The following is a 17,640-nucleotide window of genomic DNA, read 5'->3' as shown; positions in this document are numbered from 1 at the left end:
ATCGGCTGTGAGTCAGGAGCAGAGGGGACTGATGGGAGAGAGACGCTCTCTCTTCCATTGCAATTGAGGGCAGCGCCGGCTGCCTAGGCTGGGGGGCGGGGCCCCGGGGGAGTGCAGACCGAGAGTAAAAATGATATGCACTGCTTCCCACGCCCATGTGGGCGTGGGATGCAGTGAATATTCATTTCTCTTTAATAGCGGGGACGGGGGCTCCTGCTGCTCCGCTGGCACAGGCCCCCATAGCAGCTGTGTGGTGTGCCGCTATTAGCGGAAGATCACTGGCTGGGGGCCCCTGGAGCAGTGGGGGCCATAGGCAACTGCTGGCCCTGCATGCCAGCAGGTGCCAGGGCCCACCAGATGCCAGGGCTCACCGGAGAATCCTCCGATTCTCCGGTGGGCTAGTCCGACGAGAGTGAAGTCATACGCCAGTGAGGTTGGAGACATATGAGCCCCTGTCATGCCGGCGTCGGCTGCCATGCCGGTGCCCGCTCCTGCTGCCTCTGCCACATGCGTCTCCTGGCCCTCCGCTTACCGCACCCGGCGCCGGGCTGCGACTCCTGCCTCCCGTCCTGCCGCCCGGAGGATCCAGCGTGGGCTCTCTCCTTCCTCCTGATTCTGTCCTGCTCTAGCTCCGGGCATGCACCTTAGGCCGCGGGCGCACGCTCCCATCCCCTCTTAACCCCTTCAGCACCTTCCCTGAGGAGTGATCTCCAATCGGGAGCTGGCACCGGGTATATCAGGCGGCTCCTCCTTCTTGGAGGCGCCTGATTATCGTGTGCCTTACTGTACGGTACTCTGACCCCATCCTGTCGCTCCTAACTCCAGTCGAACCTGATTCCTGTCTCTCCTGACACCAGTCACTCCTGACTCTACTCTCTCCTGACTCCAGTCACTCCTGACTCTACTCGCTCCTGACTCCGGTCGCTCCTGACTCCGGTCGCTCCTGACCCTCTGCCTTGTTGTCTCATCCTCACTTGAGCCGCCCCTCTTGGTATCAGCTGTCACGGTGTTTGACTTCTTCTGGCCTGCTCCTAACGGTCCCTGTATAGGGGTCAGCACCACCTGGCCAGCTCGCTCCAGGGACCTCGGTACCGCGACCCAGAGGATCCACTCTTGCTACTCCTTACAGCCCCCATATGTCTCCCCATATTAGGGATTTGAGTACAAAAGAAACAGTTTCTTTTTACCTGGCTGCGGTCCAGCGGCATCTTCTTCCTCCACCATTTGAGGTGTGGAAAGACCGGGCACCTCCTCACCGAGTCCCATACGCCAGTAAGGGCAGTAATATCTTAATGGCGGTCCTGGAAGTGTTTTCTATACACTCACATACACACATACCAAATAAAGTATACGCAGAGACTTACTCTGTAATAATCTGCTGTAACAGGAAGCTGAACATAGCCTGCCTGCCTGCGGCTTCCTTTCCTTGAACTGATTGCATAGTTTTACAAAACCTAATCCACTTGCAGCAGAAAGCATGGACAGGAATCTGCAGCCATGCAGTGGATCTTGTGCCATGCAATGGTTAAAATACACATCAAACCGTATGACAAAAGTCTCATATAACACATGCAAAGTTTTCTGCCACTTTAAGGCAATCCGTAGGAGCTTACTAATAATGACACAGTGAGTAAGGATAGGTTAACAATAAGTTTGTAATAATTCATCAAATACGTGCAGAAGAGGAGCAGCATCAACTTTTGTTGTCTTATTTTGCTACATTTGTTGCGACATTGTGATTGTTAATACTGTTTTAGGAAGTAGATGATGATTTATGGGAATGACACAGGCCGAACCTACTGTAAAGGTTATACTGAAAGGAGAACTAACTCGGGTGACAACTTTCTCGAATGCCAATTCCACAGGATGTTTAGTACTTTACATAGCACATTGTGGTACAGCACATTCATTTATACATTGCTCGCCAAATACTAAAAAGGAGCGAGCGGTGGAGAAGAGATCGATCTGCCCTATGTGGTAAGTCTATATGGTGAGCTGTGGGGCTGCTTCATAGCTTTAAAAAGGAGGAGAAATACCAGCAACAGCAAAAATAAGTAAATTAAAACATCACATTTATTATAGTACATAAAAATCCAAGGGGGATATCTCTTGTAAAGACTAAGCTATAGTCATCTGGAAATGCATAGGCCAGATGATCTTTTATATTGTATTTTTATTCTCTCCTTTAGATTTTTATCTGCTATGTTAAATGTGATGTTTTAATTTACTTATTTTTGCTGTTTCTGGCATTTCTCCTCCTTTTTCATGCTTCGTACACTCAGGATCCAGCCTGAGGCTGCCGTGCACTACACCCTACTTTTGGGATATTTTCATACCCGGTGAGCTGATGTTTCTGCTTTTCTTTTGGCTGCTTCATAATGCTGATTGATGGGAGAATATGAGGTCAGACCCACATCATCAAAGTGTCAACCTAATATCAGACCATCAATATTTTATTCCATGAAAATGCAATTTCTTATATATAATGCTGGACGTGTCCTCCTGTCTGAAGCTGGAATGGGCGGCGCCTGCGCACTGTGGCGCTGAAGTCAGCGAGTGCGCGTGACACACTACGACGCCATTTTATTGAAGACTCTGTGCATGTGAATTTGCAAACACAGTATCTTTAACAAAATGGCACCGGATATTACATCCTTCTGTGGACAGCGCCTGCGCAGTATGGTGCTAGAGCCAGCACGTGCCCGTTCCACACTACGGTGCCATTTTATTGATCACACTGTGTATGAGAATTCGCACACACAGTGCCTTCAACAATATGGCCATGGATATCGCAGTATGCGCACGCACTGACTCCGCCACCATTTTACTGAAGTAATGTCATTATCCCTATGGCTGGCATGTGCGCACTGCTGTGTTGATTTTGTAGTACATTCCTTCAATAAATTACTTTGTGTGCATACTGCGATCTCCTACACCATTTTATTGAAGACACTGTGTACCAATAAAAATGCTCACTATCTGGGCGTCGAATGGGTTCAATAGTTAGCTTCCATTATAACCTTGAACCTATGTAAAACAGTATTTCCTGATGTTCACTGGGATCTCCATTGAGCTGGAGAAAAGATTGCACCTGTTGGATATGTCATCTCCCGTAATTCATATGTTATGAAAGCACTTCGCATATCACGTGTCCTACAGCTCCAAATTTGAAGAAATGCTTGATTAGGAAGTAATCAAAGTGTGCGGTGATGAAAAACTAAGATATGGTTAGATTTAAAACAGCGAGGTGGAATTTTTGACATAGCCTTCCCCACCGAACACAATCTGCTCTTGACATTCACTTAAAAAACTGCATTAAAAAAATCTGTCACTTGTGAAATTGTCTTAAAGCTGCGCTTTTTCAATTTCACTGTCTACTACTTTGTTTTGTTACATATTATAGACCACTGCCCTTTAATCTCTTGCCGATATTGAATGTACTGCTACTTCCATTGTCAGGTGCCTGTGTATAGTACAGGCTCAGGAACTGAGCCTGCGCCATATGTAGATGATACACACTGCTTTTTGCATCTACCTGTAAGGCCGGGATCACACTACAGTGAGATACGGCAGAGTCTCGCAGTCGCAGGTTAAAACCAAGCTCTGGCACCGGCACTCCGGAGCGCAGCGTGCAGCTCCATGTATTGCTGTGTGGCTGCACGCTCCGCTCCGGAGTGCCGGCCCCAGAGCTTGGTTTTAACCTGCGAGACTCGGCCGTATCTCGCTGTAGTGTGACTCCGGCCTAACAGTAGAAATTGGAGTTAAGCTGTTGTGCTTTGATTGCAGCTGTTACCCCTTAAATGCAGCTGTGAGCCTGTGACACCAGTATACACGGCGGTTTGTCTTTGGGGCACGCTGTTCCATGCCCGCATCACCCGCCTTGCACATAATTTGATCATAGGGTGCTGATGGGTTGCAATGATAGCCAGGCTTCACAGGAGACCTTGATTTTAGCTATGTACTGAAATACTACAATATTTTATTATAAGCAATCAGACTATCGCAGATTCAAATCCCCAAGGGACTAAAAGATAAAGCAATAAAATATATATATTTTTAAATAAAAAAATAATAGAAAAATTAAAATCATCCCTCTTTGAAAATAAAGAAATAAAAAAATGCTTATTTGGTATCATCGGATCCATAAAAGTCCGATATATCAAAATATAACATTAATTAAATCGTACAGTAAAAGCCATAAACCAAATTTCTTTTGCAAATTCATAATCTTAATAACCTAAAAAATATATTTCTAGGTCATTTTTGACATTGTACCTGTCCCATGAATCCATAGTCTAAGGTTGTAATCACACTGGCCTTCAATAGATCGCTGATCGGCTACATAGCTGCTATAACATAATTTACAGTAATCCTGTAGTAAAATAATGACCTTTTTTATACATTTTTCCCATCCATATGCTGCATGAGTGTGTACAGCGGCCTACAGGCAATGGGAAATTGGCTGCGTAACAGTAGGAAAATGGGATCAAATGGAGTCTAAGGCTTTATTCACATGCCAGTATTTTTTATTAGTAATTCATTAGCGTTTCTATGCCAAAACCAGGAGTGTCTCCAAAACAAAGGACACGTGTCAATCTTCCAATAATGGTTTTCTCTGTAAGTTTCAGTCCTGGTTTTAGCATACAAACACTGACGCCAAATGCTGACATGTGTGAATAAGCCCTTAGACATAGGATCAGGTGTGACGGGGCTTTTCTGTGTTTTCATTGCTGGAGCACAAAAAAATGCAAAGACATTACATCCAGACCAAAAACACAAGTTTACCACCCTGCATGTGTGGCACCCCAGGAGTCCAGTTGCCACGAGCAATGTCATGCTTGGAAGCAAGGAGGGGTCCCCTTACCAGGTGTTAGTAGGAGAGAAGTCGAGCCGAACCTGGGGAGTGGAGTTGTGATTAAACTCGCCCCAGAGCTTAGCGCTAGGAACAGGATGCCGGAGTCCGTAGTTGCACAGGTACTGAAGTCCTGGCAGCTAAATCCGGAGGGCAGGGGTCTGCAGGTCTCCTGGCCCGATCTAATACACGGTGGCACAACAGCATACCAGAGCCTGGAGCTGACACAAAGGAGGGCACCTGTGATAGGCTCGAGCTGCCTGCCATGCGAGCAACGGTTTGTTTTTAAAACAGAGAGAGACAGTTAGCAGCAGGAGGGTGAGCTGTTAGGCAGCAGAGGAAAAAGGGAGGACAGCGCAGAAGGAAGGCCTCCGTATCTACCTGGCCAGGTGTATCCAAAATTGCTTTCAGGATGCCCGACTCTCCATTACAATCTGCTACCAGTGCCCCAGTCTGTACTATCAACCATCAAGTAAAGGAAAAGAAAACTACAGCCCTTGTGTCCTCCAGTGATCTTTTGCGCCCTGAGTCCAGCACCATGAGGTACACGAGGCCTGACATAAATAGAACCAGTAGCCCTGGGATCCCCCTCTACCTGTGGGGAGCAGAACCATCCCAGCTGCATCACCATCAGCCCCAGCCGTTTCCTTTAGCAGCGTCGGCCATCTGTTGCCGAACACCACAGGTGGCGTCGCGTTAAATCCCATATACATGTACCCCATTTTACAGCACAACCAGGGCCATAGAGTCGGGTCAAGGCCCCAAAGAACTGTTTGACCCGGTTCCAAGTACCCCACAGCCCTGGTGGGCGTGCCATATGTCTGAGCACTAACCTGATATCAGTTTTTGCCGCTATACAAGTGGCCTATTACCAACAACCAGAAAAAGAGACAAAAAGTTTGTGCATTATAACAGGGGCAGACACTGACAGCTTGGGTCTTCTGATATATATATATATATATATATATATATATATATATATATATATATTGGTTTTAACATAACTTTATTCTTTCATGAGTTATTTACAAGTTTATGACCACTTATAAAATGTGTTCAAAGTGCTGCCCGTTGTGCTGGATTGTCAATGTAACCCTCTTCTCCCACTCTTGACACACTGATAGCAATTCTCAATAAGTTTGATGTGTCACATAACGCTCTTCCCATTGGAAAAAATAAAGTTGGATCCAAAATGGCCAACTTCAAAATGGCCACCATGGTCACCATCCATCTTGAAAAGTTTCCCCCCCCCCCACATTCTAATGTGCCATAAACAGGAAGTTGATATCACCAACAATTCCCATTTTATTTAGGTGTATCCATAAAAATGGCCCACCCTGTACATATATACACTGCTCAAAAAAATAAAGGGAACACTAAAATACCACATCCTAGATATCTCTGAATGAAATATCCAGTTGCAAATTTTTATTCATTGCATAGTGGAATGTGTTCAGAACTATAAAACATAACAATTCTCAATATAAATCAAACTGAATATCCCATGGAGGTCGGGATTTGGAATGACACTCAAAATCAAAGTGGAAAATCATATTGCAGGCTGATCCAACTTCAGTGGAAATGCCTCATGACAAGGAAAAGATGCTCAGTATTGTGTGTGGCCTCCACGTGCCTGTATGACCTCCCTACTGTACAACGCCTGGGCATGCTCCTGATGAGTCGGTGGATGAAGTGATTAAACAGAGTCAGCATGGATTTGTAACTCATAAGTCATGTCAGACTAACTTAATTTCCTTCTATGACAGAATCACTGACTGGGTGGATCATGGAAATGCTGTAGATATAGTATATCTTGACTTCAGCAAAACATTTGACAAAGTGTCTCACACAATCCTTATTGAAAAAAATGACTACGTATGGAATGGACAAGGCAACTGTTAGGTGGATTCATAACTGATTTAGTGATTGGACCCAAAGGGTGGGCGTAAATGGATGCATGTCCAGTTGGAAGAATGTCTCAAGTGGGGTACCACAGGGCTCTATCCTGGGCCCTGTATTATTCAACATCTTTATCAATGATTTAGATGAAGGAATTGAGGGTAAACTGATTACATTTTCTGATGACACAAAGCTAGGAGGGATAGCTAATAGTAGAGAAGAGAGAGAGAGGATTCAAAAAGATGTAAATAAACTAGAGCAGAGGGCAGCAACTAACACAATGGTTTTTAACAGGGAAAATGCAAAGTACTACATCTGGGCAATAAAAATGAAGAAAGCATATACAGAATGGGAGGAATTAGGGCTAAGCAACAGCACATGTGAAAAAGACTTGGGTATACTAATAGACCACAGACTGAACATGAGCCAACAGTGTGATGCAGCAGCAAAAAAGACAAAGATAATTCTGGGATGTATTAACGGAAGCATACAGTCTAGATCACGTGAAGTCATTATTTCCCTCTACTCCTCTTTGGTCAGACCTCATCTGGAATACTGTGTCCAGTTTTGGGCACTACATTTTAAAAAAGACATCAACAAACTGGAGCAAGTTCAGAGAAGAGCGACCAGAATGGTGACTGGTCTGCAAACCATGTCCTGTCGATTGCAGGATTTTGGAAGGTTTAGCTTGGAGAAGAGAAGACTGAGAGGAGACTTAATAGCTGTCTAAAAATATCTCAAGGGCTGCTGTCACATTGTAGAAGGATCATCTTTATTCTCATTTGCACAAGGAAAGACTAGAAGCAATGGGATGAAACTGAATGGGAGGAGACACAGATTAGATATTAGAGAAAACTTTTTGACAGTTAGAGTGATCAATGAGTGGAACAGGCTGCCAAGAGAGGTGGCGAGTTCTCCTTCAATAGAAGTCTTCTAACAGAGGCTGGACAGACATCTGTCGGGAATGATTTAGTGAATCCTGCTTTGAGCAGGGGGTTGGACCAGATGGCCCAGGAGGTCCCTTCCAACTCTACCATTCTATGATTCTATGATTTTGTGATTCTATTCTCTCTTGTTATATATATAATGCAATGATGGCTGGTGGGGCAAGTGAAAGCTTTTTTTCTGAAGGAGGAGTTGATGGACTGGTCTTCTGGTCACCGGCTACTCCATCAGCAGTCATTTTATATTTAACAGGAGAGGACTATGTAGTAATGGAGGGCTCTATGATTAGCACAAATAACAAGAATACCCTATGTAAGGGACGGTGCTATATATAATAAGACATAATACTATGCAATAATGGGACAGCACTGTATATAACAGCAGAGGAAGCTATATAATAGACGGTACCATATATAACTAGAGAGGATGGTAGGTAATAAGAGAGGCCATTTCCAGTAACAATGTCCTCAATACTGGACCTCTTCCTGGGAAAATATCTCCCAACCTGGCCTCCTTCTTGGTATAATGTCCCCCATTGTGGTTCCCTTCCTGGTATAATCTTCCCCATCCTGATATAATGGGCCCCATCCTGGTATATATGTGCCCCATTCTCGTATATATGTCCTCAATCCTGGTATAATGTGCCCCTTCTTTGTATATATGTACCCTATCCTGATATAATGGGCCACATTCTGGTACACATGTGCACCATCCTCATATATATGTCCCCCATCCTGGTATAATGTGTACCATCCTAGTATATATGTTCCTCATCCTGGTATAATGTCCCTATCCAGGTATATATGTACCCCGTCCTGTTATAATGTGCCCCATCCTTGTGTCACGTCGCCGTCAGACTCGGGGCCCGCTGTTCCGCCCTCAGCCACTAGGAGGCGACGGACTGTCACGCCGCCCTCGGGCTCGGGGCCTGCTGTCCAGGCCTCGGCCACCAGGAGACGCCGGACTGACATGTCGTCGTCGATCTCGGGGCCTGCTGTTCCGCCCTCAACCACTAGGAGGCGCCGTGGCTCGCGCCCGAGTGAGGGCGGCAACAATGAAAGGGCTTCTGCGCAGGCGTCTACTGGACGCAGACTCCGCTCCTCTGTCAGTCATGAAGGGGCTTGTGCATCATCATCAGGTCTGGTCCTGGGGGCGGTCCTGATGACATCACCAGCCCGGGAGCCTGTGAGGGACGACCTGATCCCTCAAATACCTTGGGACTGGGCTTGCAAGCCGCCGGATATATTCTTGGTTCCCCTACGTGTTACTTGTGATTGCCTATCGTTAACTCCGACCTCAGCCTGAACTTCTGACTACTCTGTTGCCTGCCGTTTTTGTACCTTGCATTTCTCCTGATTACTGACGCTGACCTCGGCCTGGATTCCTGACCCCCTCTACTGCCTGACGATTTTGTACCTCCGCTACTCTCCCGGTTTTTGACCTCTGCCTGGACTCTCGACGCTGCCTCTGCCTGCCGTTTCTGTACCTCCACTGCTCGCCTGGTTTCCGACCCCATTTTTGGCTCCCTTCCTGCTGTTCTATTGCGACCGTTCTGCTCTGGCACTCTGCTCCTGTTCAAACAGCGCTTCCTGGGCTCTGCAGTAAATCCAGATCCCTGTATAGGGGTTAAGGGTGTCGGTGCTACTCGGGGCGCTGTCTGTCTGCAGCCCAGACCCGCAGACGGACGCGACATTATATCCGGCCCAAATAAAACTGTCTCTTGTGTGTATATATATATCACACCTATATAAAGACAGTTTATCTGAATTTTTTTTTCCTTTCCTCTCTTGCCTGAGCTGATTGTTGGACTAAAACACATGTTACTAAGCCTCAGTATCCAGCCTGGAGGATCAGTCTCACCTTCCTGCTCGAGCATGCTGCAGTTAGGAGACTCCAGGGACAAAGCTGAACGTCAGAGATCCGTACCCCGGGAACATCAGCCTCTGAGCAGCTTTGGCTATGGTTGCGCAGAGGCTCAGGTATTGCCCGCAGATGCGGCCAAAGTTTTACTACCTATTTCGCTGTATTTTGGTCAGGATTCTCTGTGTTTAAAAGTCTATGTCGATAGCGGGTCTGAAGGGAATTTTATGGACTCTTTTGCTGCTAAAAAACTTGGTGTCCCACTACTGAAACTTAATATTCCAATTAAAACCACAGCTATTAATGGCACATCCATTATTCAGGAGGGGGTTAAATTTGTTACTGCTAAAATAACTATGTCAGTAGGAGCACTACATACTGAGCTTATTTCCTTTTTTGTGTTGGACAATCTATCTTCTGCAGTCATTTTGGGAATGCCGTGGCTACGTCAACATAACCCTGTCATTGACTGGCACCTGGGTGATGTGGTGCGCTGGAGTTTGCAATGCCAGGATAATTGCATGTCTGTAGCAGTAAATCAAACCAAGCTAAAAAAACACCCCTTCATACCGTTTGCTCTCAGGGATTATGGAGATGTCTTTTCCGTTATAGAGTCTGAGAAACTACCGCCCCACAGAGAGTATGATTGTCCTATAAACCTAATTCCAGATGCCCGTCTTCCAAAAGGGAGAATATTTAATCTCTCTGGTCCAGAGCGTCAGGCCATGAATGAGTACATAGCGGATAGCTTAAGAAAGGGGTTCATTAGACCATCTATTTCACCAGTTGGAGCTGGGTTCTTCTTTGTAGAGAAGAAAGATGGTGGTCTCAGACCCTGCATTGACTACCGGGAATTAAACGCAATCACTATAAAGAACCAGTACCCGCTTCCACTCATCCCTGATCTTTTTAATCAGCTAATTGGAGCCCGTTCAGTACTGCAGAGACTGCGGGAGAACTCCTTGTTTGCTAAGTTGGAGAAATGTGTCTTTTTCGCTGAGGAGGTACAATTTTTGGGGTACATGGTCTCAGGCAGGGGGTTCCGCATGGATCCTGCCAAGATCCAACCTATTAAGGCGTGGGTGCAACCCAAATCGCTGAAAGCACTGCAGCGATTTTTGGGATTTGCCAATTACTACCGTAAGTTTATCAGGAGTTTTTCTGAGATTGCCAAGCCACTCACGGATCTAACCCGGAAGGGGGCGGACGTGGCCAACTGGAATCCCGAGGCCATTCAAGCATTTTCTACGTTAAAAGAATGCTTTGTGGCCAACCCGGTTTTAGTACAACCTGACTTAGACCGCCCATTTATTGTGGAGGTGGATGCCTCTGAAGTCGAAGTGGGAGCAGTGCTATCGCAAGGCACTGCAGCCCTCACTCAGCTGCGCCCATGTGCTTTTTTTCCCCGAAAGTTCTCTGCCACAGAGAAGAACTATGATATTGGGAATCGGGAGTTACTAGCAATCAAATGGGCCTTCGAGGAATGGCGTCACTTTCTCGAAGGCGCCAAACACAAAGTCACCGTCATTACAGACCACAAAAACCTGACCTACCTGGAGTCAGCTAAAAGACTGAATTCCAGGCAGGCCAGGTGGGCCTTGTTCTTTTCAAGGTTCGATTTTTTAATCACCTTTCGCCCTGGCACGAAAAATGTGAGGGCCGATGCCCTCTCTCGCAGTTTTTGCCCCACACAAGCCGAAGACTGTGAACCCGTTCCGATATTAGCCAATGGGATCGTCGTGTCGGCAGTTTCCTTGGACCTTCTGGAGGAGATCCGTAGGTCTCCGGAACGAGCTCCTGACACTACACCCCCCCAAAAATTGTTTGTTCCGAATTCCTTTCGCCTTCAAGTTCTTAAAGAGTCACATGACTCTGTTCTGGAAGGTCATCCTGGGCTCAATAATACCACCAGGTTGGTAACTAGGAACTTTTGGTGGCCGACGGTGGTCAAGGACTGTAAGAACTATGTTTCAGCATGTGAAGTCTGTGCCCGCGCCAAATCCACCCATAATCGCCCTGCTGGCTGGCTTCAGTCCTTGCCCACCCCTGAGAGTCCATGGACCCACATCTCCATGGACTTCATCACAGACCTGCCGACCTCAGATGGGAAAACATGTATCTGGGTGGTGGTAGACAGGTTCAGCAAACAGTGCCATTTTATTCCCCTGTCTGGCTTACCTAACTCCGAAACCTTGAGCAAATTGTTCCTTGTGCACATTGTACGTCTTCATGGTGTTCCGTCAAATATTGTGTCCGACAGAGGTACCCAGTTCGTCTCAAAATTCTGGAGGGCGTTCTGTAAACGCATCGGTGTTGAGTTATCCTTCTCCTCGGCCTACCACCCCGAAACCAATGGGCAAACCGAACGTGCTAATCAAGCTCTGGAGCAATACCTCCGTTGTTACGTGTCAGGACACCAGTCCGATTGGGTAGAACATCTGCCATTAGCTGAGTTTGCCTTAAATAATCGCTACCAGGACTCCATTAAAACTACCCCTTTTTTTGTAACCTTGGATTGCATCCGCGCTTTGGGTCGTTCTCGGCTAGGATGTCGGAGCTCCCTGGGGTAGAGAAAAACATACATCGCTTGAAAACAATATGGTCTGAAGTAAATACGAATTTGAAAGGGGCTCAAGTTAGACAGGCTTCAGCTGCAAACAAAGCTGTCCAAGGGGCCGCACTTGGGGGTTGGGGACAAGGTTTGGCTTTCGACTAAAAACATCAAACTGAAAGTACCGTCTGCCAAACTGGGTCCCAGATTTATCGGCCCATATGAAATTATAGAAGTGGTTAACCCGGTAGCCTTCCGTTTGAAACTTCCGCAGTCATTTAAATTACCTAACGTGTTCCACAAGTCTCTCCTCAAACTGTATCGCTCCCCAATTCACCCTGTCCAGTCCCCTCCTCCTCCTGTTTCGGTCGGAGGGTCCTTGGAGTATGAAGTCCAGGGTATCCTTGACTCCCGCCTTGTGAGAAACTCCATACAGTATCTTATACACTGGAAGGGCTACGGCCCGGAGGAGAGGTCCTGGGTCCCCGCAAGGAACATCCATGCCAAGGCATTAATTAGGAGATTTCATCTCCTTCACCCTGACAAACCGGGTTTTGAGGGTCCGGAGGCCCCTCCTGGAGAAGGGGGTACTGTCACGTCGCCGTCAGACTCGGGGCCCGCTGTTCCGCCCTCAGCCACTAGGAGGCGATGGACTGTCACGCCGCCCTCGGGCTCGGGGCCTGCTGTCCAGGCCTCGGCCACCAGGAGACGCCGGACTGACATGTCGTCGTCGATCTCGGGGCCTGCTGTTCCGCCCTCAACCACTAGGAGGCGCCGTGGCTCGCGCCCGAGTGAGGGCGGCAACAATGAAAGGGCTTCTGCGCAGGCGTCTACTGGACGCAGACTCCGCTCCTCTGTCAGTCATGAAGGGGCTGGTGCATCATCATCAGGTCTGGTCCTGGGGGCGGTCCTGATGACATCACCAGCCCGGGAGCCTGTGAGGGACGACCTGATCCCTCAAATACCTTGGGACTGGGCTTGCAAGCCGCCGGATATATTCTTGGTTCCCCTACGTGTTACTTGTGATTGCCTATCGTTAACTCCGACCTCAGCCTGAACTTCTGACTACTCTGTTGCCTGCCGTTTTTGTACCTTGCATTTCTCCTGATTACTGACGCTGACCTCGGCCTGGATTCCTGACCCCCTCTACTGCCTGACGATTTTGTACCTCCGCTACTCTCCCGGTTTTTGACCTCTGCCTGGACTCTCGATGCTGCCTCTGCCTGCCGTTTCTGTACCTCCACTGCTCGCTTGGTTTCCGACCCCATTTTTGGCTCCCTTCCTGCTGTTCTATTGCGACCGTTCTGCTCTGGCACTCTGCTCCTGTTCAGACAGCGCTTCCTGGGCTCTGCAGTAAATCCAGATCCCTGTATAGGGGTTGAGGGTGTCGGTGCTACTCGGGGCGCTGTCTGTCTGCAGCCCAGACCCGCAGACGGACGCGACACCTTGTATATATATCTCCCATCCAGGTAGAATGTGCTTCATCTTCATATATACAGTGGGTACAGAAAGTATTCAGACCCCTTTACATTTTTCACTCTTTGTTTCATTGCAGCCATTTGGTAAATTACAAATAAGTTCATTTTTCCTCATTAATGTACACTCTGAACCCCATCTTGACTAAAAAAATAACAAATGTAGAAATTTTTGCAAATTTATTAAAAGAGAAAAAACAAAATATCACATGGTCATAAGTATTCAGACCCTTTGCTCAGACACTCATATTTAAGTCACATGCTGTCCATTTCCTTGTGATCATCCTTGAGATGGTTCTACTCCTTAATTGGAGTCCAGCTGTGTTAAATTAAATTGATAGGGCTTGATTTGGAAAGGCACACACCTGTCTATATAAGACCTCACAGCTCACAGTGCATGTCAGACCAAATCATGAGGTCAAAGGAACTGAACAAGGAGCTCAGAGACAGAATTGTGGCAGGGTACACATCTGGCCATGTGACGTTCAGGAAGAGATAACATCCGAGAGTGGACCCTCTGGATCGCGGATCCGGAGCCCCTGGGTCGAGCGCACCAGGTGATGACCGACCCCTGTACAGGGATCGTTAGGGGCAGGACCGCAGAGGACAGAACCGTGACTGCTGGAACCGAGAGGGGCGGCTCGAGGGACTGGAGAAGGCAAGCGGCTGGCGAGGCTTACCAAGGACCGGAACTCCGTGCAGGAGGATGGAGGACAGCGGGCAGGATGCTGGGCAGGAACAGAACGGACACTGCAGGACAGAACAGAGACAGGGAACCGGGGAGACAAGGGTAGTGGCACTAGGAGTAGGCAGGACAGATGACGGGCAGGAAGACAGGGCAAACACCAGGGGAAGAGACAGCAAGACTGGGAAACATAAGGGAAGAAAAGAAACCTATAGGAACCTATAGGCGGCCACATTACAGCAGGAATGGACACACAATAATCAGGCGTCCTCCCCTTGTGGGAGACGCCTGATACATCCCCTGCCGGTAGGCGATAGGCTGGCCACTAATCGGCCGCCGCCCACCGCAGGGTTAAACTACCCGACGGCCGCGCGCCCGTGCCCTAATGCGCATGTGCGGGGTCGCCGCCGTTGGGAGACCAGGAAGGCGGGGCGCGCGAGAGCAGGAGGAGGAAGGAGGCGTGCGTGGACTGGAGGAGGGAGGAAGCGGCAGCGCGCGACGGAGCAGGTAAGAACTAGCCGCGGGGGGCCCCGGAGCTAGGGGGACGGCGGCGGTTACGACCGACGCCGTTACAGGCCAAGGTTACAAAATAATTTCTGCAGTACTTAAGGTTCCTAAGACCACAGTCGCCTCCATAATCCTTAAATGGAAGAAGTTTGGGACCATCAGAAGTCTTCCTAGATCTGGCCTTCCAGCCAAACTGAGCAATCGTGTTAGCAGAGCATTGGTGAGAGAGGTAAAGAAGAGCTCCAAGATCATTGTGGTTGAGCTCCACAGATGCAGTAGGGAGATGGGAGAAAGTTCCACAAAGTCAACTATCACTGCAGCCCTCCACCAGTCGGGCTTTTATGGCACAGTGGCCTGATGGAAGCCTCTCCTCAGTGCAAGACATATGAAAGCCCACATAGAGTTTGCTAAAAAACACATGAAGGACTTCCAGACTATGAGAAATTAGATTCTCTGGTCTGATGAGACGTAGATAGACCTTTTTGGTGATAATTCTAAGCGGTATGTGTGGAGAAAAGCAGACACTGCTCATCACCTGCCCAATTGTCAAGACCCTGTCAGCACCGGTGATCTGCCACGGCTGAACAGGGTGACTCACCCACACTGGGGATCAGGTGCTTCGGGGGGGCTCAGGCAAGCGGGACTTGAGCACCGTGGTGAGAGGGGACGCTGTACTAGCAGGAGGCAGAAGGACCTGCGATCATGTGACCGCACATCACAGGAAGGGGAGGGGCCACAGTGGAGCACTGCTGGGAGACAGCAGACCCGAGGGTATGCGGCGGTGACTCTGGAGGGTGAACGCAGGTCAGACAAAAACGGGGGTCATACACGGAGATAGCTGCGCAGTACAGGAGGGAAAGGCAGAACTCTTAACGGGGACAAAACCAGATCAGAACCAGACAAGCGTAAAGTAGCACAGGCACAGACACAGGCACAACAGGGTCACACACACTTGGCCAAGGGTCAGAGTATAAGCGACAAGGAACGACCCTACAATGAGGCCATAAGAAGCATCCCTGGATCCCAGACTGAGGCTGACCAGATTAACCTCTGAACTACCTAATCCTACAAGCTGAGAATACCATGACACCAATACAATCCCAACAGTGAAACATGGTGGTGGCAGCATGATGCTATAGGGGTGTTTTTCATCAACAGGGACAGGACGACTGCTTGCAATTGAAGGAAGCATGAATATGGTCAAGTACAGAGATATCCTGTATGAAAACCTCTTCAAGAGTGCTCTGAACCTCAGACTTGTCCGAAGGTTCACCTTCCAACAAGACAGTGACCCTAAGCACACAGCTAAAATGACAAAGGAGTGGCTTCAGATCAACTCTGTGATGATTCTTGACTGGCCCAGCCAGTGCCCTGACCTAACTCCAATTGAGCATCTCTGGAGAGAGCTGAAAATGGCTGTCCACCAACATTCACCATCCAACCTGATGGAACAGGAGAGGATCTGCAAGGAAGAATGGCAGAAGATCCCCAAATCCAGGTGTGAATAACTTGTTGCATCATTCCCAAGAAGACTCATGGCTGTACTAGCTCAAAAGACTGCTACTGTGATATTTCAGTTTTTCTTTTTAAATAAATTTGCAAAAATTTCTACATTTCTGCTTTTTTTCAGTCAAGATGGGGTGCAGAGTGTACATTAATGAGAAAAAAAATGAACATTTTTGAATTTACCAAACGGATTCAATGAAACAAAGAGTGAAAAATTTAAAGGTGTCTGAATACTTTCCATACCCACTGTATGTTCACAATTCTGGTATAATGTACTCCATCCTAGGGTTAGGTAATCAATATCAAGGTATTAAAACTCTCCTTAAGTGGCTACAACAGACAACAAAACATTAACGTTTGGTCACACTATAATGACAGCAACAACCCTTAAACTTAAGCTATAATAAGAAAATAGTTTAAAAGTTTTTGAATTATATGTATTTAAAAAAAGTTTCCCTTTTTTCATAGTGCAATCTTTATTAAAAAAATGTAGTTATTTTGCAATTTTTACGCTGACCACAGAAGCTATTTTAGAGTCATGCTTCCTGTCGTTTAAGGAACAGTTTTCATTAAGCTCCTTATCATCACTGGCAAGTAACCACTCTATATACAGCTGATAATGTATGAGGTTGCAAAGACGGTATGATTCCCCACACTCGTCCCGGTAGACCGTTTGTTCATGTCTTACTCTGTATATAGTGTTTTGTACTTATTTCTGTGATTTCATGTTTTAGCTTAGGGTAAGTGCAGTACCCCAATGTGGACACTAGATGGGGCACCTTAATGTAAATAGTTAAAATAGAAGGAGTCAGCTGTGGGTAAGCCAGGAACATTTCCTGAATTGAGTCAGCAGGGCCAGGGAACCCAGAGTCCTGTAGGGATCTAGAACCCGGGACAGCACAATGTTGAAGTGAAGAGCTCAGTTTGTCCAGGGCCTGATAGTGGCAGAAGGTAACAGCAGGAAAACGATGCAGGGCACCCCTGGGATGTGGCAGCTTAATACATGGGCAGACGCCCTTATGTCTGGGGTGAAACGGACTGGGGAACTCTCAAAAGTTAGTGAAGCTGAACAGGAGAGATGCTGTGGTACCCAAAGAGTTGGTATGTCCCAGGGACACCCTTGGAATAAAGAGAGAAGACACAGAAAGCGAAGGATGCATACTGTGTGGAACCTATTGATGTGGCAGTAACTGAAATGGACATACTGCATACTGATTCAAGTAAAGACTTTATTGTTGATTTGGAACTGGACTCTGTCTCTTTTTGCATAACAAGGCTAGCAGCAGAACTTCAGCAGACCAGATGAGACCCTGATGGGGCAGAAGGTGTAACAAAAGGTATGCCACAAAGGGGACATTTG

General features: G+C 47.5%; 1 protein-coding gene across 1 annotated transcript in view; it reads left to right on the top strand.

The window, feature by feature from the left end:
• The first annotated feature begins 1,853 nt into the window (after positions 1-1,853).
• Positions 1,854-17,640, top strand: part of LOC141085612 (uncharacterized) — a 79,899-nt gene continuing 64,112 nt past the window's right edge. The window contains exon 1 of the mRNA XM_073571139.1: positions 1,854-1,977. The gene's annotated coding sequence lies outside the window, so the exon portion shown is untranslated. The remainder of the gene's footprint in view (positions 1,978-17,640) is intronic.

The sequence above is a fragment of the Dendrobates tinctorius genome, unplaced genomic scaffold, assembly GCF_039654945.1.
Source record: "Dendrobates tinctorius isolate UK_male_01 unplaced genomic scaffold, ASM3965494v1 ptg000028l, whole genome shotgun sequence".
Taxonomy (NCBI): domain Eukaryota; kingdom Metazoa; phylum Chordata; class Amphibia; order Anura; family Dendrobatidae; genus Dendrobates; species Dendrobates tinctorius.
This window is presented reverse-complemented; position numbering and strand designations above follow the sequence as displayed.